We start from the raw sequence: 15,700 nt of genomic DNA, 5'->3' as shown, positions 1-15,700 counted from the left end.
GATATCAAAAGGGAGACCCTTTAGGCCAGAAACAGCTTTAGGCTGAGCAATTTCATCGTTCCTGTGAGCAGAAGGTGCATCACCCCCCGGCCTCACACAAATTCTGCCCGGTTGGTGTGTCCGCAGTGTCTGGTCCAGTGTGGCAGCCCCATCCAGGCCTCAAACTCCACCTGGCCATGCCACCCAGGTGGCATGGAATGCACAGGGACATCTCGAACTCTCCATTGTAGGCAAGGGGCATATTACTCTGCCAGCTCAGCCCCTGGTCAGTACTCACTTCCACTCTGGCCCCCGTCGCTTCCTGTCATAATCACTTGCCCATAAAACTGACCCCTACGTGTCTGTGTGTATCTCAAGGTCAGGGACCACTCTTTACTCATTCTTGTTTCCCATGTAGATATTTGCCAGGTTTTTTGGATGCCCAGCATCTGGAACTTTCTCCCACATGAGTCCGGAGGGAGGTAGAAGGCACATTCCACTATAAAAGCCAAAATGGCCGCATGCTGAATTCCTACCTCCTTGCTCCAGCGCGTGGTGCGGGCACATGGCATGGACCAGACTGACCAGATGTGCCCATCCAGACTGTGATCAGAAGCCAGTGGCCCTGGGGCTTCCCTGCTGGTGCAGTGGTTAAGAATCCGCCTGCCAGTGCAGGGGACATGAGTTCGAGCCCTGGTCAAAGAAGATCCCACAGGCCGTGGAGCAACTAAGCCCGAGCACCACAACTACTGAGCCTGCGCTCTAGAGCCTGCGAGCCACGACTACTGAGCCCGTGTGCCACAACTACTGAAGCCCGCCCGCCTAGAGCCCGTGCTCTGCAACAAGAGAAGCCACTGCAATGGGAAGCCCGCGCACCGCAACGAAGAGTAGCCCCCGCTCGCCGCAACTAGAGAAAGCCCGCGCACAGCAACAAAGACCCAGTGCAGCCAAAAATAAACTAAATAAATTTAAAAAAATTTTTAATTAAAGAAAAAGGAAAAGAAGCCAGTGGCCTTGAGGTGGCAGGTCGGTGGAACCCACTCTGTACGTAGATGGTGATGCCCCAGCCTCCAGGACAGCAGAGGGAAGAAAGGGGTTCAGAGGGTGTCACCAGTCCTCTCAGGGCTGGTACTGGGGGTGTGGTCCTGGCCCTGCTTTCCAAGCCTGGCTCTGCAGCCTTCCCAAACCTTCTCTGAGCTTCCCCAGCATCTTTTTTTTTTTTTTTGTGGTACGCGGGCCTCTCACTGCTGTGGCCTCTCCCGTGGCGGAGCACAGGCTCCGGACGCGCAGGCTCAGCGGCCATGGCTCATGGGCCCAGCCGCTCCGCGGCATGTGGGATCTTCCCAGACCAGGGCACGAACCCGTGTCCCCTGCATCGACAGGCGGACTCTCAACCACTGCACCACCAGGGAAGCCCCCCCAGCATCTTTTAAGTGAATTCTTCCTTTCGCTCTCTCTTCTTTTTTTTTTCCTTTGCCCACACTGCGTGGTTTGTGTTCCTTGACCAGGGATTGAACCTGGGCTCTCAGCAGTGAGAGCACAGAATCCTAACTATTGGACCAACAGGGAATTCCCTCCTTCTCTCCTTAAATCCTCCTGAAATGGTTTCTGTAGGTTACAACCAAGAATCCTGCACTATGCATGTCCAGAATAGATGAAGCACCAGGCTGCTCAGGTTGGAATACTCCGAGGGTTAGAGTAGATAGCTACATTTATGGTTACTACGTGCCTGGCACTGTGCTAGGGGCTTCGTAAACATTATCTTATTTAATCTTCACAATAAGCCTGTGCGGTTGGTTTTATTATCCCCATGATGACGGAACAGAAGCTCAGAGAGAGTAAGCAACTCACTCAGAGTCACACAGCAAATAGCCAAGAGCTCTCTAGTGCCAACCCTCAGATTCCACTGTCTCTTGGCAATATCAGCCCACCCCCAGTGCCACCCCCACTGCTTCATTTGTGCCCCCCATACTCTCTTCCGAAGTGCCATTCCCAAGGCCCAGACCACCCTCCCCATCCTCTCCCCCAACCAACACTGCACATACCAGTTGCCCTCTCAGCGTCCTTCAGATTAGCAGGCAGCCCTTCCCATGGCACTCCTTGCCATCTTGGTCAACCAGAACTCCACTCCCCAAAGCTGGAGCCCTCCCAGCCTCCCAGGACACAGCCTGCCTCCCCTCCAGCCTTGCCTGGAATCTAAGGGTGCAAGAGCCTCACTGGGTACCTGTGGAAGGCCCCACCCACATCTCGAAGGAGGATTCACACACACCTTCGGCTTCCATCTGCCAACTCCGCCCGCTCCTGGCATCACACTCTGCTCCCAGCTCACAGAAAAGTGTACAACCTCTTGGTTAGGAACAAAAAGGAAAATGGCCTTGGAGATTTCCAAATCTCCAATCCCTGAAAGACCTGGTTAGGAGTGTCCCAGGAGGAGGGCTGGGGACACAATCCCTCAAGTTCCCACTGGAAACAGCCTCTACCTGCCAATCCCTTCCTTGCTCCTTTCTCTTGGGCCTTGCCAGGTCCTCTGTCTTGTCAGCCTCCAGGTCCACTGTGATGTCACCAGCTTAACTGTGATGTCACCATGTCCCACATCCCCCTGAGGGGTAGCACAAGGGGTAGGACCATGGCCTCCTGGGAAACCTGGACCAATGCCTGGACCCAGATGAGAGACCCAGGCCAAGGCAAGTCCTTGGAGACCAGAGGGGGCTTGAGAAATGATCGTGGAGGGGAAGCAGGGTTGAGGAGCCTTCAGTGCTGAGCAGAAAACACCAGGGAGGCCTCAGAAAAGAATCAGCGTCTGGAGCAGAAAGGCGGGAGGGGTGGACAGGGGTCTTCAGGCTCCTGGCTCACTGTGCAGTTGCTTTCTTCATCTTTCTGTTAATTACAAAATAATACAGATGAGTGGTCAACGATTCAAGCAACATAGAATATAAAGACAAAAAATGGAAGCTCCTCTCCTTCATGGTTTCCCAGTGGTGAGTGTGAATTGTTTGGTGTTCATCCTCCTAGACATTTATCCATGAACCTATAAATAAGTAAATGGACTTTAAAATTTTGTTTTTATACACAAATGAATTATATGATAGTACTGTTCTGAAGCTCTTTCTATCAACAACCTACTATGGCCATCATTTCATGCCAGAATGTACACATCATTTGCCTCCTGTTTTTTTCCTGACCGTATAGTGTTCCATTGCAGAGGACCACCTATATGTCCTCTGATGGACATAATATGTAGCATTTCTCTGTTGGTGCACTCCAATTTTTCCCTGTTCCACACAAGGCTGGAAAGGATCTCCATGCAGAGGTAATATGCAGAGTGTTTAAGAATATTAGGTCTCAGACACAGAAAAACAAATATTATATGATATCACTTATATGTGGAATCTAAAAATAATACAAACGAACTTATTTACAAAACAGAAACAGACTCACAGACATAGAAAACAAACTTACGGTTAGGAAACGTGGAAGAGGAGGGGGAGGGATAAATTAGGAGCATAGGATTAAAAGATACACACCACTATATATAAAATAGATAAACAAGGATTTACCATATAGCACAGGGAACTGTATTCAATATCTTGTAATAACCTATAATGGAAAAGAATTGGAATATATATATATATATATATATATATATATATATATATTTTTTTTTTTTAAAGAATGTTAACTCTGCTGGATTTAATCCCAGCTCTGTGACGTTAGGGCAAGTCACTTAACCTCTGTCCCTCTTTCCTCATCTGTCAAATGGGGATAATAATAGCACTTGCCTCACAGCCTTCTTTCAATGATTCCTCAAGATAATTTATGTAAAGCCCTGAGGACAGTGCCGGGCCCAATGCAAGCACTTAACAAATGTGGGTTACTGTTAATATTGTATATCAATCTTTGCCTAGTTAGGCAAGTATCTGCAAGTCAGCTTCCTAAAAGCTGATGATGAATGTTCCTGGCTCACTTCGGAAGACCAGAATTTGGGCAGCACACTTGGAGACATGAACTACATTCAGTTTTATTGCTTTATTCATTAAGCCCTGGTTGGAGACCATTGCTCTCCTCCAATGCAGTCTTGCCCTCACACCAGTCCACATACCACAGCAACAGTAGCTCCTGGCATTCGAGCCCTCCCCATGTGCCAGGAACCCTGCAAAGCACTTTGACCAGCTTTATCTAACTCCATCAACACAATGGCAAGATGCATGCTATTATTTCTGTTTTACAGACAAGAAAACTGAAACTCAGAGAAGGAAAGTGACTGGCCCAAGATCACGTGACCCAAGTTGGGGCTGCGATGTCCCAGAAGAGAAGGAGACCTCAGGGAAGAATTCCTGGGGCAATTCAGGGGCACCTATGAACAGACAAAAAGGGCCACAAATGTGGTGCAGTAGAGTCTGGATTCCCTCCAGAGGCCAAAGGACCCTCGGAAAAGTAAAGATGGATGGAGACCCAAGTAAAGGACTGGGGAAATGTGCTGCAGAATTAGCATCTGGCACTGTGCAAGTTCCCCAAGAACCTGTCATTCATTCATTCACTCACATATTCATTCACATATTTATTAATTGTGAACTATGTATCAGGCATTGGACTGGTTGCTGGGAATAAAGCCCATAGGAACATGACACAGACCTTGCAATTTACAGCCCACTTATCAGAAGGCTTGCAGGATGTTGCTGAAATAAAAAGTTGTATGCAACTATCAAAGCTTATTATCATTAAACGGTTTGGGAAGCAAAGTAGAGCCAGGAGTGTTGGGCTAGCTTGTGCAGTACAAAGAGAAACACAGTGGAACCACAAGCAAAAGCCCCACTTCCTCTTCAAAATCCTCAAAAACTTCTTCAGTCCATAACCACTGCCACCTCCCACCTTGAGGTCAGTCAGCTGAGCTCCTGGCTGGCTCAGTGCCGGGGTCCTGGAACTCTGCTGCATGCATAATTTTGAGGGGGCACCAGATCAGCCAGGTCAGGAGGGGGGTCTGGGACCATCATTGCTTCAGAGGGTTAAGCAGCTCTGTGACTCTGACAGGGTTGAGGGTGGAGAGCTCAGCCCAGTCCACAGTGCACTCACCTGCCCCCGCTCTGTTGTTGACACCTCCCTCCCTCTGCCTGACACCCACTTATCTCATCTCCTGAGACAGCCCAGCTGTCAGTCAGATGCAACGAGTTGGCCTTTGGCTTCACACCCCAGGGCGGGGAGATCCTGAGATAGGGCTCGCCAGCTCTCACATTTGCAGAAAGGGCCTCGAGATTCTTGCATCTTCCCCTGCACCCACCCATAAACTTCCAGTCCTTCTGTGGACAAAACTGTAGATATATCTTCAAATGACATCTGAGATCATCCCACCCATCCCCTTATCTCAACCATTTCAAGAGGATAGGAGACAAAAAGAGGTCACACAGCTGAGATTCAAATCCAGTAGCGCCAATATACTCTTAACCACCACTGCCTACCATATACACGGATGTCCTATCCAGCCTTGTGTGAAACAGAGAAAAATTGAAGTCCACCTATATGCCCACCATTAGAAGAATTGTACCTATTATGTACATACATGCAATGGAATACTACGCAGCCAGCAAAAAGCAAAGGGTAAATCTACTAAGTGCCTCCTGTGTGGTACACCTCTTTATAGTCATCTCATTTAATCCTCCTTGAAATCTTCCAAGGTAAGAACTCTTAATGTCTCCATTTTATAGATAAGCAAACAAAGATTCAACAAGGGTAAACCAGGTAGCATCCACTCAAATACCTACAGTGGCCATGCAGTTAACAAAGAGTGGTCCAGGAATAAGTATGATGCAAATGGTACCTGACACACAGCCTTGGTGTCAGGATTAACAAGGAAAGGTGGAGACTGAGGTAAACCAGAGAGCTTAGGCCATTCATCACGACTCAGCATATTAGAGGCCAGTGCTGCCAAAGGCTCTGACTTTTCTAGAGAATCTGAAAATCAGGATTCTTATGTGAAATCTCTAGATTTTTTTTTTTAAATTTGGTTCAAGTGTTTTAAAATAATGGGCCCACCAATCAGAACAGATCTGTGTGTCAGATTCAGCTGCCTCTGTCCAAGGTCCCAAGGTCCCAGAGCCCTAGCTCTTTCCTGTCTCCAAAGGATATGACCCACATTCCATCAAACATTCAAAGAATATCAATTCTTGACAAAATCTCCTAAAAAATAGAAAAGGAGGGAACACTTCCCAACTCATTGTATGAGGCTAGTATTACCCTGATACCAAAACCAAAGACATCACAACTACAGAGAAATATCTCTTATGGATATATATGCAAACATCCACAACAAAATATAAGCAAACAGAATCCAGCACCACAAGAGAATGATTATACACCATGACCAAGTAAGATTTATACCAGAAGTGGTTTGACATCCAAAATTTGATTAATATAACACACTATATCAATAAAATAAAGGATAAAAACCACACAATCATCTCAGTAGACGCAAAGAAAGCACTTGACAAAATCCAACACTCTTTCATGTTAAAAACACTCACTCAACTAGGAATAAGGGACTTCCCCATCCCAACAAAGAACGTCTACAAAAAGCAAGTGGCCGACATTACACTTAATGGTGAAAGCCTTGTTGCTTTCCCTCTCAGATCAGGAACAAGACAAGGATGTCTACTCTCACAACTTCTATTCAACATTGTCCTGGAGGCCTTAGCCAGGGCAATTTTAGGCAAGAAAAAGAAGTAAAAGTCATCCAGATTAGAAAGAAAAAGTAAAACTATTTCTATACACACATGACATGATCTTATATATAGAAAATCCTAAGGAATCCACAAAAACGTACTGGAATTAGTAAACGAGTTCAGCAAGGTTGCAGGACACAAGATCAACCAATGGTGCTGAGAAAACTGGATATCTGTGTGCACACAAAATTCTCACACTGTGTACAAAACTGACTCAGAATGAGTTATAGACCTAAAGATAAGAGCTAAAACCATAAAATTCTTGGAAGAAAATCTAGGAACAAATCTTCGCGACCTTGGTTAGTCAAAGCCTGCTTAGATACAACATCAAAAACATAGGCAAAAAAATGGGAAAGAAAGGTAAATTAGACTTTAAAACTTGTGTGCTTTAAAGGCTTCCATCAAGAAATGAAAAGGCTAGGATGGCTGTAATTTAAAAAAAAAAGAAGTGTTGGCAAAGTTGTAGAGAAATTGGAACACTCATCCATTGTTGATAGGGATACAAGATGGTTCAGCTGCTGTGGAAAACAGTTTCGTGATTCCTCAAAAAGTTACAGAATTACCATATGAGCCGGGAATCCCACTCCTAGCCATATACCAAAAGAATTGAAAACAGGTATTCAAGCAAGTACATGTACACGCATGTTCATAGTAGCACTGTTCACGGTAGCTAAAAGGTAGAAATAGTCCAAATGTCCATCAACAGATGAATGGATAAATAAATTATATATATATATATATAATATATATATATATGCAATGGAATATTATACAATGTGGATGAACCTCCAAACCACTATGCTAAGTGAAAGAAATCAGACACAAAAGGTCACATATTATATGATTCCATTTATATGAATGTCTAGAATAGATAAATTCATAGAGACAGCAGATTGGTCATTGCCAGGGGCTGAGGGGAAGAGAGAATGAGGAGAAATTGCTTAAAGGGTAAGGGATTTTACTTGGGAGTTATGGAAGTCTTTTGGAACTAGATACAGGTGGTGGTTGTACAGCATTCTGATGACAGTGAATTGTTCACTTTAAAATGGTTAATTTTGGGCTTCCCTGGTGGCGCAGTGGTTGAGAGTCCGCCTGCCGATGCAGGGGACGCGGGTTCGTGCCCCCGTCCAGGAACATCCCACATGCTGCGGAGTGGCTAAGCCTGTGAGCCATGGCTGCTGGGCCTGCACGTCTGGAGCCTGTGCTCCACAACGGGAGAGGCCACAGCAGTGAGAGGCCCGCATACGGCAAAAAAAAAAAAGGTTAATTTTATGTTACGTGAATTTTACCTTAATAAATTATTTTTTAAAGAAGAAAGTGAAAAACAACTCGCAGAATGGGAGAAAATATTTTCAAAGCATTTATCTGATAAGGAACTTGTATCCAGAATATATAAACAACTCTTACAACTCAATAATAAAGAACAAATAACCAAATCAAAAAATTGGCAAAGGGTATGAACAGACATTTCTCCAAAGAAGACATATAAATGGACAATAAACATATAAAAATTCTCAACAACAGCAAAAAAAGCTCAACATTAAAAGTCATTAGAGAAATGCAAATCAAAACCACAATGAATTACTATTTCACACCCACTAGGATGGTTATAATTTTTTTAAAAATATGATAAAAGACAAGTGTTGGTAACAATATGGAGAAATTGGAACCCTTATACGTTGTGGGCAGGAAAGCAAAATGCTGCAGCCACTGTGGAAAATAATTTGGTGGTTCTTCAAAAATTTGAACAGTTACCGTATGACTCAGCAATTCTATTCTTAGATAATATATACTCCAGAGAATTGAAAACATATGTTCATATAAAAACTTTTATATGAATGTTCATAACAGCTTTAGTTGCGATAGCTAGAAAGTGGAAACAACACATAAATCTCATATACTTCAATTAAAAAAAAAAAGAAACAACCCAAATGTCCATCAGTTGATGAATGGATAAACAAAATGTGGTATATTCATACAATGGGATAGTCTTCATCTATAAAAATGAAGTACTAATACACGCTACAATGTAAACATTAAAAACATGATGTTAAATGAAAGAAGCCAGTCACAAAGATGACATATTGTATGATTCCATTTATATGAAATGTCCAGAATAGGCAAATATATGGAGACAGAAATTTGATTAGTGGTTGCCTAGAGCTGGGGGTTGGGAGGGGGAAATTGGGAGTGTCTGCTTTTAGTGTGATGAAGATATTCTAAAACAGGTCATGGTTGGCCTTCCCTGGTGGCACAGTGGTTAAGAATCCGCCTGCCAATGCAGGGGACATGGGTTCGATCCCTGGTGCTGGAAGATCCCACATGCTGTGGAGCAACTAAGCCCATGCACCACGACTGTTGAGCCTGTGCTCTAGAGCCCATGAGCCACAACTACCGAGCCTACATGCTGCAACTACTGAAGCCCACCTGCCTAGAACCGGTGCGCCGCAACAAGAGAAGCCACCACAATGAGGGGCCTGTGCACCGCAATGAAGAGTAGCCCCGCTCGCCGCAACTGGAGAAGGCCCGCACGCAGCAATGAAGATCCAACACAGCCAAAAATAAATAATTAAAATAAATAAATTTAGAAAAATTTAAAAATAAAATAGGACATGGTTAAAAAATAATATGATCATGGTGGTTGCACAACTCTGAATATACTAAAAACCACTGAATTGCCCACTTTAAATGGATGAATAGTACAGTATACACTGTATTATATATTAAAGCTCTTAAAAAGAGAGAGATAAGTATATTCTTGCCGCCTTCTCTTTTTTTTTGTTTTGCGGTATGCGGGCCTCTCACTGTTGTGGCCTCTCCCGTTGCGGAGCACAGGCTCCGGACGCGCAGGCTCAGCGGCCATGGCTCACGGGCCCAGCCGCTCTGTGGCATGTGGGATCTTCCTGGACCGGGGCACGAACCCGTGTCCCCTGCGTGAGCAGGTGGACTCTCAACCACTGCGCCACCAGGGAAGCCCCTATTCTTGCCTTCTTAACACTAGAATGCCTTCCTGGGGTTTCCATAAATGCCTCCTGCTAGAATGGGAGCTCCATGAAATGAGGGCTCTAGTGAAGTATCCATCAAAACCTACATGTCATTTCTCCAAAGGAGACACACAGATGGCCAACAAACACATGAAAAGATGCTCAACATCACTAATTATTAGAGAAATGCAAATCAAAACTACAATGACAGGGCTTCCCTGGTGGCACAGTGGTTGAGAGTCCGCCTGCCGATGCAGGGGACACGGGTTCGTGCCCCGGTCCAGGAAGATTCCACATGCCGCGGAGCGGCTGGGCCTGTGAGCCATGGCTGCTGAGCCTGTGCGTACGGAGACTGTGCTCCTCAACGGGAGAGGCCACAGCAGTAAGAGGCCCGTGTACCGCAAAATAAATAAATAAATAAATAAAAATCTACAAACAGTAAATGCTGGAGAGGGTGTGGATAAAAGGGAACCCTCCTACACTGTTGGTGGGAATGTAAATTGATACAGCCACTATGGAGAACAGTATGGAGGTTCCTTAAAAAACTAAAAAAAAATAGAACTACCATATGACCCAACAATCACACTACTGGGCATATACCCAGAGAAACCCATAATTCAAAAAAACACATGCACCCCAATGTCCATAGCAGCACTATTTACAATAGCCAGGACATGGAAGCAACCATGGAAGCAATGTCTGTCAACAGATGAATGGATAAAGAAGATGTGGTACATATATACAATGGAATATTACTCAGCCATAAAAAGGAATGAAATTGGGTCATTTGTAGAGACCTGGATGGACCTAGAGAGTGTCATACAGAGTGAAGTAAGTCAGAAAAAGAAAAGCAAATATCATATAATAACGTATATATGTGGAATCTAGGGACTTGCCTGGTGGCGCAGTGGTTAAGAATCCGCCTGCCTATTACTCAGCCATAAAAAGAAATGAAATTGGGCTTCCCCGGTGGCGCAGTGGTTGAGAGTCCGCCTGCCAATGCAGGGGACACGGGTTCGTGCCCCAGTCTGGGAAGATCCCACATGACGCGGAGCGGCTGGGGCCGTGAGCTATGGCCGCTGAGCCTGCGTGTCTGGAGCCTGTGCCCCACAACAGGAGAGGCCGCAACAGTGAGAGGCCCACATACCACAAAAAAAAAAAAAAAAAAAAAAAGAAACGAAATTGAGCTATTTGTAATGAGGTGGATAGACCTAGAGTCTGTCATACAGAGTGAAGTAAGTCAGAAAGAAAAAGACAAATACCGTATGCTAACACATATATATGGAATTTAAGAAAAAAAAATGTCATGAAGAACCTAGGGGTAAGACAGGAATAAAGACGCAGACCTACTAGAGAAAGGACTTGAGGTTATGGGGAGGGGGAAGGGTGAGCTGTGACAGGGCGAGAGAGAGTCATGGACATATACACACTAACAAACGTAGTAAGGTAGATAGCTAGTGGGAAGCAGCCGCATGGCACAGGGATATTGGCTCGGTGCTTTGTGACAGCCTGGAGGGGTGGGATAGGGAGGGTGGGAGGGAGGGAGACGCAAGAGGGAAGACATATGGGAACATATGTATATGTATAACTGATTCACTTTGTTATAAAGCAAAAACTAACACACCATTGTAAAGCAATTATACCCCAATAAAGATGTTTAAAAAAAAAAAAAAAAAGAATCCGCCTGCCAATGCAGGGGACATGGGTTCAAGCCCTGGTCCTGGAATATCCCACATGCCACAGAGGAAATAAGCCCATGCGCCACAACTACTGAGCTTGCGCTCTAGAGCCCGCGAGCCACAACTACTGAAGCCTGTGCACCTAGAGCCCGTGCTCTACAAGAGAAGCCACCTCAAGTGAGAAGCCCGCACACCACAATGAAGAGTAGCCCCCGCTCGCCGCAACTAGAGAAAGCCCACGCACAGCAATGAAGACCCAACACAGCCAAAAATAAATAAATAAATATTTTTAAAAAATAGCATATATGCGGAATCTAGAAAAATGGTATAGTGATATTATATGCAAAGCAGAAATAGAGACACAGACATAGAGAACAAATGTATGGATACCAAGGGGGAAAGGGATGGGGTGGGAGGAACTGGGAGACTGGGATTGATATTTTTGATACTATGTATAAAATAGACAACTGATGGGAACGTACTGTATAGCACAGGAAACTCTACCGAATGCACTACGGTAGCCTAAATGGGAGGGAAGTCCAAAAGGGAAGGGTTATCTGTATGTGTGTGGCTGATTCCTTTTGTTGCGCAGTGGAGGCTAACACAACATTGTAAAGCAACCATACTTCAATAAAAATTCAAAAGAAACCCCAACAGACCCTGTATGTCAGGCTCCCCACACCTTCAACTTAATGGTATGTGAACAGGAGCAGGCCCAGAGCAGAGTATTTCCACACACAAGCTCTGCTTTGGCAGAAATGGTGATGGAAATGGTGGCTTGGCACTCAACATCCCTTGCTCCCTCCTAGCATGCCTTCCTGTACTGCACAGGAGGAACGTGAAAAAACTACATTTCCCTAACTCCGTTGCAGCTAGGACACTGATTATGAATATGGTTGTGCTAATCCAGACACATTTGGATGAGATTTGGAAGGTGAAAGTGAAGAGGTCAAAGGCTCTAGGTCAGTCTTTTTTACAACAGTATCAGCAGCAGGACCCTCTGGTCCTGTTTGGTCAAAGTTTGGAGCATCTTTTGTTTTCTTTTTCCTTGTGGATCTGGCATAGGTCTGGAGCCAGCCCTTACAGATTCTCCACCTTTCTGAGTGAAGCAAAGGGAGCAGCTCCCCAGCCTGGTCAGTTCTGTAAAGTTGTTCTGGAATTACTCCTGGAGGCCTAGTCTAGAACCAGCTCCCAGTCCCTTCTTATTATTTTGGAAGATTTAATGCCCTGTATGACACCCCTTTCCAATTGGCAATAGCAGTTTATTTATTTATTTAAACCATCATATGCTTTTTTAAAAAAATAAATTTATTTATTTTTGGCTTCTTTGCTTCTTCGTTGCTGCGCGCGGGCTTTCTCTAGTTGCGGCGAGCGGGGGCTACTCTTTATTGTGGTGTGCAGGCTTCTCATTCCAGTGGCTTCTCTTGTTGCAGAGCACAGGCTCTAGGTGCACGGGCTTCAGTAGTTGTGGCATGCGGGCTCAGTAGTTGTGGCTTGTGGGCTCTAGAGGGCAGGCTCAGTAGTTGAGGCGCATGGGCTTAGTTGCTCCGTGGCATGTGGGATCTTCCCGGACCAGGGATCGAACCTGTGTCCCCTGCATTGGCAGGCGGATTCTTAACCATTGCACTGCCAGGAAAGTCCCAATAGCAGTTTATTTATTTGCAGCTTAGCCTTAAGGAATACCCCGGCTTCACCCATGTTGTCTTGCATGAAGACATGTAATCATTCTGAGCCTCTGTATCCTCATCTTTAGAATGGAAGTAAGAATACCCCACTGAGGATTAAATATGAAGTATTTTAAGCTAGCATACTACTTGACAACAGTTTCATGAACTGAAGCTCTCTGGTTCAGTTCAGGGGTCCTCGTAGCTTGGACTCCTGTGAGGTAACAAACAGACTCAGGCTACACCCTCCTTCCTCCCAGAAGTTCACCCCGACATTTCCTATCTCTGCATCCTTAAAACTCAGAGCCAAGTGGTGTAGGTCCCGTTGTGTCAGGTATGAGAGAGTAGGGCAGGGGAGAGACCACCAGATTGGGGCTTGGACCATCTAGGTGCCAGTAGCCCTCTTTTACAGATGAGAAGACTGACATTTAGGGAAGATAAAGGACTTGCTTAAGATCAACAAGCCACAGAGGCAGAGAATGGATCTGAAGGCACTTTTGTCCGACTGCAGAGTGAGGCCTTTGTGCAGCACACTACACAGACCTGTTACTTTTGGCACGTGATCCACTCCCCACTCTGTTTGAGGAAAGGAGGTGGCAACCTCATTTCAATGAGTAATTACCTCGAGAGACAGCCCGCTGTGGGCAAGGACACGACTCCAGGAAACTGGGGCAATTTGGGTACCACGAAGAGCATTCAGGAGGCAGCAGGTCCTTCGCTAGGATCTAGTTGAGATGACAACTCTGAGTGCTCACCCAAGGAGTCAGGAGAGAAAGATCTAGTCACTCGGCTGACGTCGACCTAAAACGTGCTATGCGCGGGGTGCCACGGTGGCTGCGGGAACGTGTGCTGTAGCAGGGAGCCCAGGCAGGGTCTGTTAGTTGCCTGCCCATCAGCAGGCCTCAGACCTTCCCAAGGACACCGTTCCCAGGGCCCCCGGACTTTCACACCTTCAGAGAGGGCCCCCAACCCCCATCCCGCCAACTGCCCACCTTTAAGGTTCAGTGGGCATCTTCCTCCTCTAAGACCGGACCCCAGTTCAGCAACCTATCCCACCTCTGAGGGTCTGCAGCCCTCACTTCAGGCAGACCGCTCCTCAGGGACACAACAAATCCTGCCCTGTGTCGTGATTACAGTGGGAAGAATAGGGGGTCTGGGCTGACCTCAAACCTACATCAGTCCCACTGTACTTGTGTGGCCTTGGCCTGTTACTGAGCTTCTAGGAACCTCTTTCTTCACCTGTAAAACAAGGTTACTAATACCTACTTTGCTGGAGAGGTAAAGAGAGGTAAGCATGTACTGGGGCTCCTGTTCAGTAGATGGTCGTTCCTTCCTCCTGGCCCCTCTCCTGCTATTTCCTTTCAGATTACATCATCCTTCAGGGCAGAGGCAGGACCTTATTATCTCTTTATCCACAGCCACACCTGCACCCAGATGTTGCCTGACAAAACCTGTTAAATGAGTCAACAGCTAGAAGCTTATGGTCTACACCACTCCATTTGTTTCATTCATTCGTTTGTTGAACAGAAGTGTCTTGAGTCTTAACCAGGTGCCAAGCCCTGTGCTTGGTGCCAAGGATATAAAACCCGAGGGGCCCACAGGCTATGATAAAACAGACATGCGGGATATTATAGTCCAGTGTGATCACTGAGCTAGGGGCATCCAGTGGGGAAGGTCTAACCTGGGGAGGTGGGGACAAAGTTGTCAGGGAAGTTTCCTGGAGGAGGTGGGGCCTTGTCTGACTTCATTTAGTATCTGTGTCTCTCCAGCCATCAGAATGGAAGTACCATGGAGGCAGAGATTTTTGTTTTGTTCACTGCTGTGTCCCCAGCACCTGAAAGACTACCTGGTACCTAGCAGGTGCTTGATCAGTACATGTGAATGAATGCATGAAACAGGCAAAGAAGAAGAGTTTTGCTCAGAGGCTCGGAGGCAGGAGACTGCTTGGCTCCTCTGGGCTCCTGCATCACTTGCTCTTTTTTCAAGGGACACCATAACCCCATACAGGGCTCTGCTCCTCTCAAAGGCTCTCATATCCCTGTGTCCATTTCACAATAGCCCAGTGAGGTGAGCAGGGCAGATACAACTCTCCCTACTCACCGATGGGGAAACTGATCTTTGGAGAGAAAAAGTGATTGGCTCACGGTCCCATGGCAAATTGGTGGTCTTGCTGAGAGGAGAACTCAGGTCTCCTGGCTCTGAAACCTGGCTCTAACCTGCTTCCCCGAGGGCAGGACTCAGTGCAAGCTGCGGTGCTCAGCTGAGCTTGGTGTCTCAACCTTCAAACCCAGAGAGGGGACCTCAGCAGGCAGTAGAGGAAGATCATGGTCCTGAGAATGGAGATGGTATAATAATAGTAATGATGAAGAGGAGGAGGAGAAGTAGAACTTTTCTATTGTTATGATACATTTTTTTTTAGTAAGTTCAGTGCTAGACAACTATTCTTTCATTTATTCCTCACCACAACCCTGTGAGGTGGGTATTCTCCCCCCTATTTAACAGATAAAAAACTGAACTCAGAAAGGTTAATTAACTTGTTTGAGGCCATACAGCCAGTAAGTGGTAGAGTTGAATCATAAGCCAAGTCTGTTGAGCTTTTTATCATCTTTGCTCATCTACAAAGGGCAAAGGATATAGGACAGGTGTGATGCTATGATGCTGTATTCATGCTGGGGGCCAGG

This window comes from Leucopleurus acutus (genome assembly GCF_964270905.1).
Source record: "Leucopleurus acutus genome assembly, chromosome: 2".
Lineage (NCBI taxonomy): Eukaryota > Metazoa > Chordata > Mammalia > Artiodactyla > Delphinidae > Leucopleurus > Leucopleurus acutus.
Note: the sequence above shows the minus strand (reverse complement) of the source record.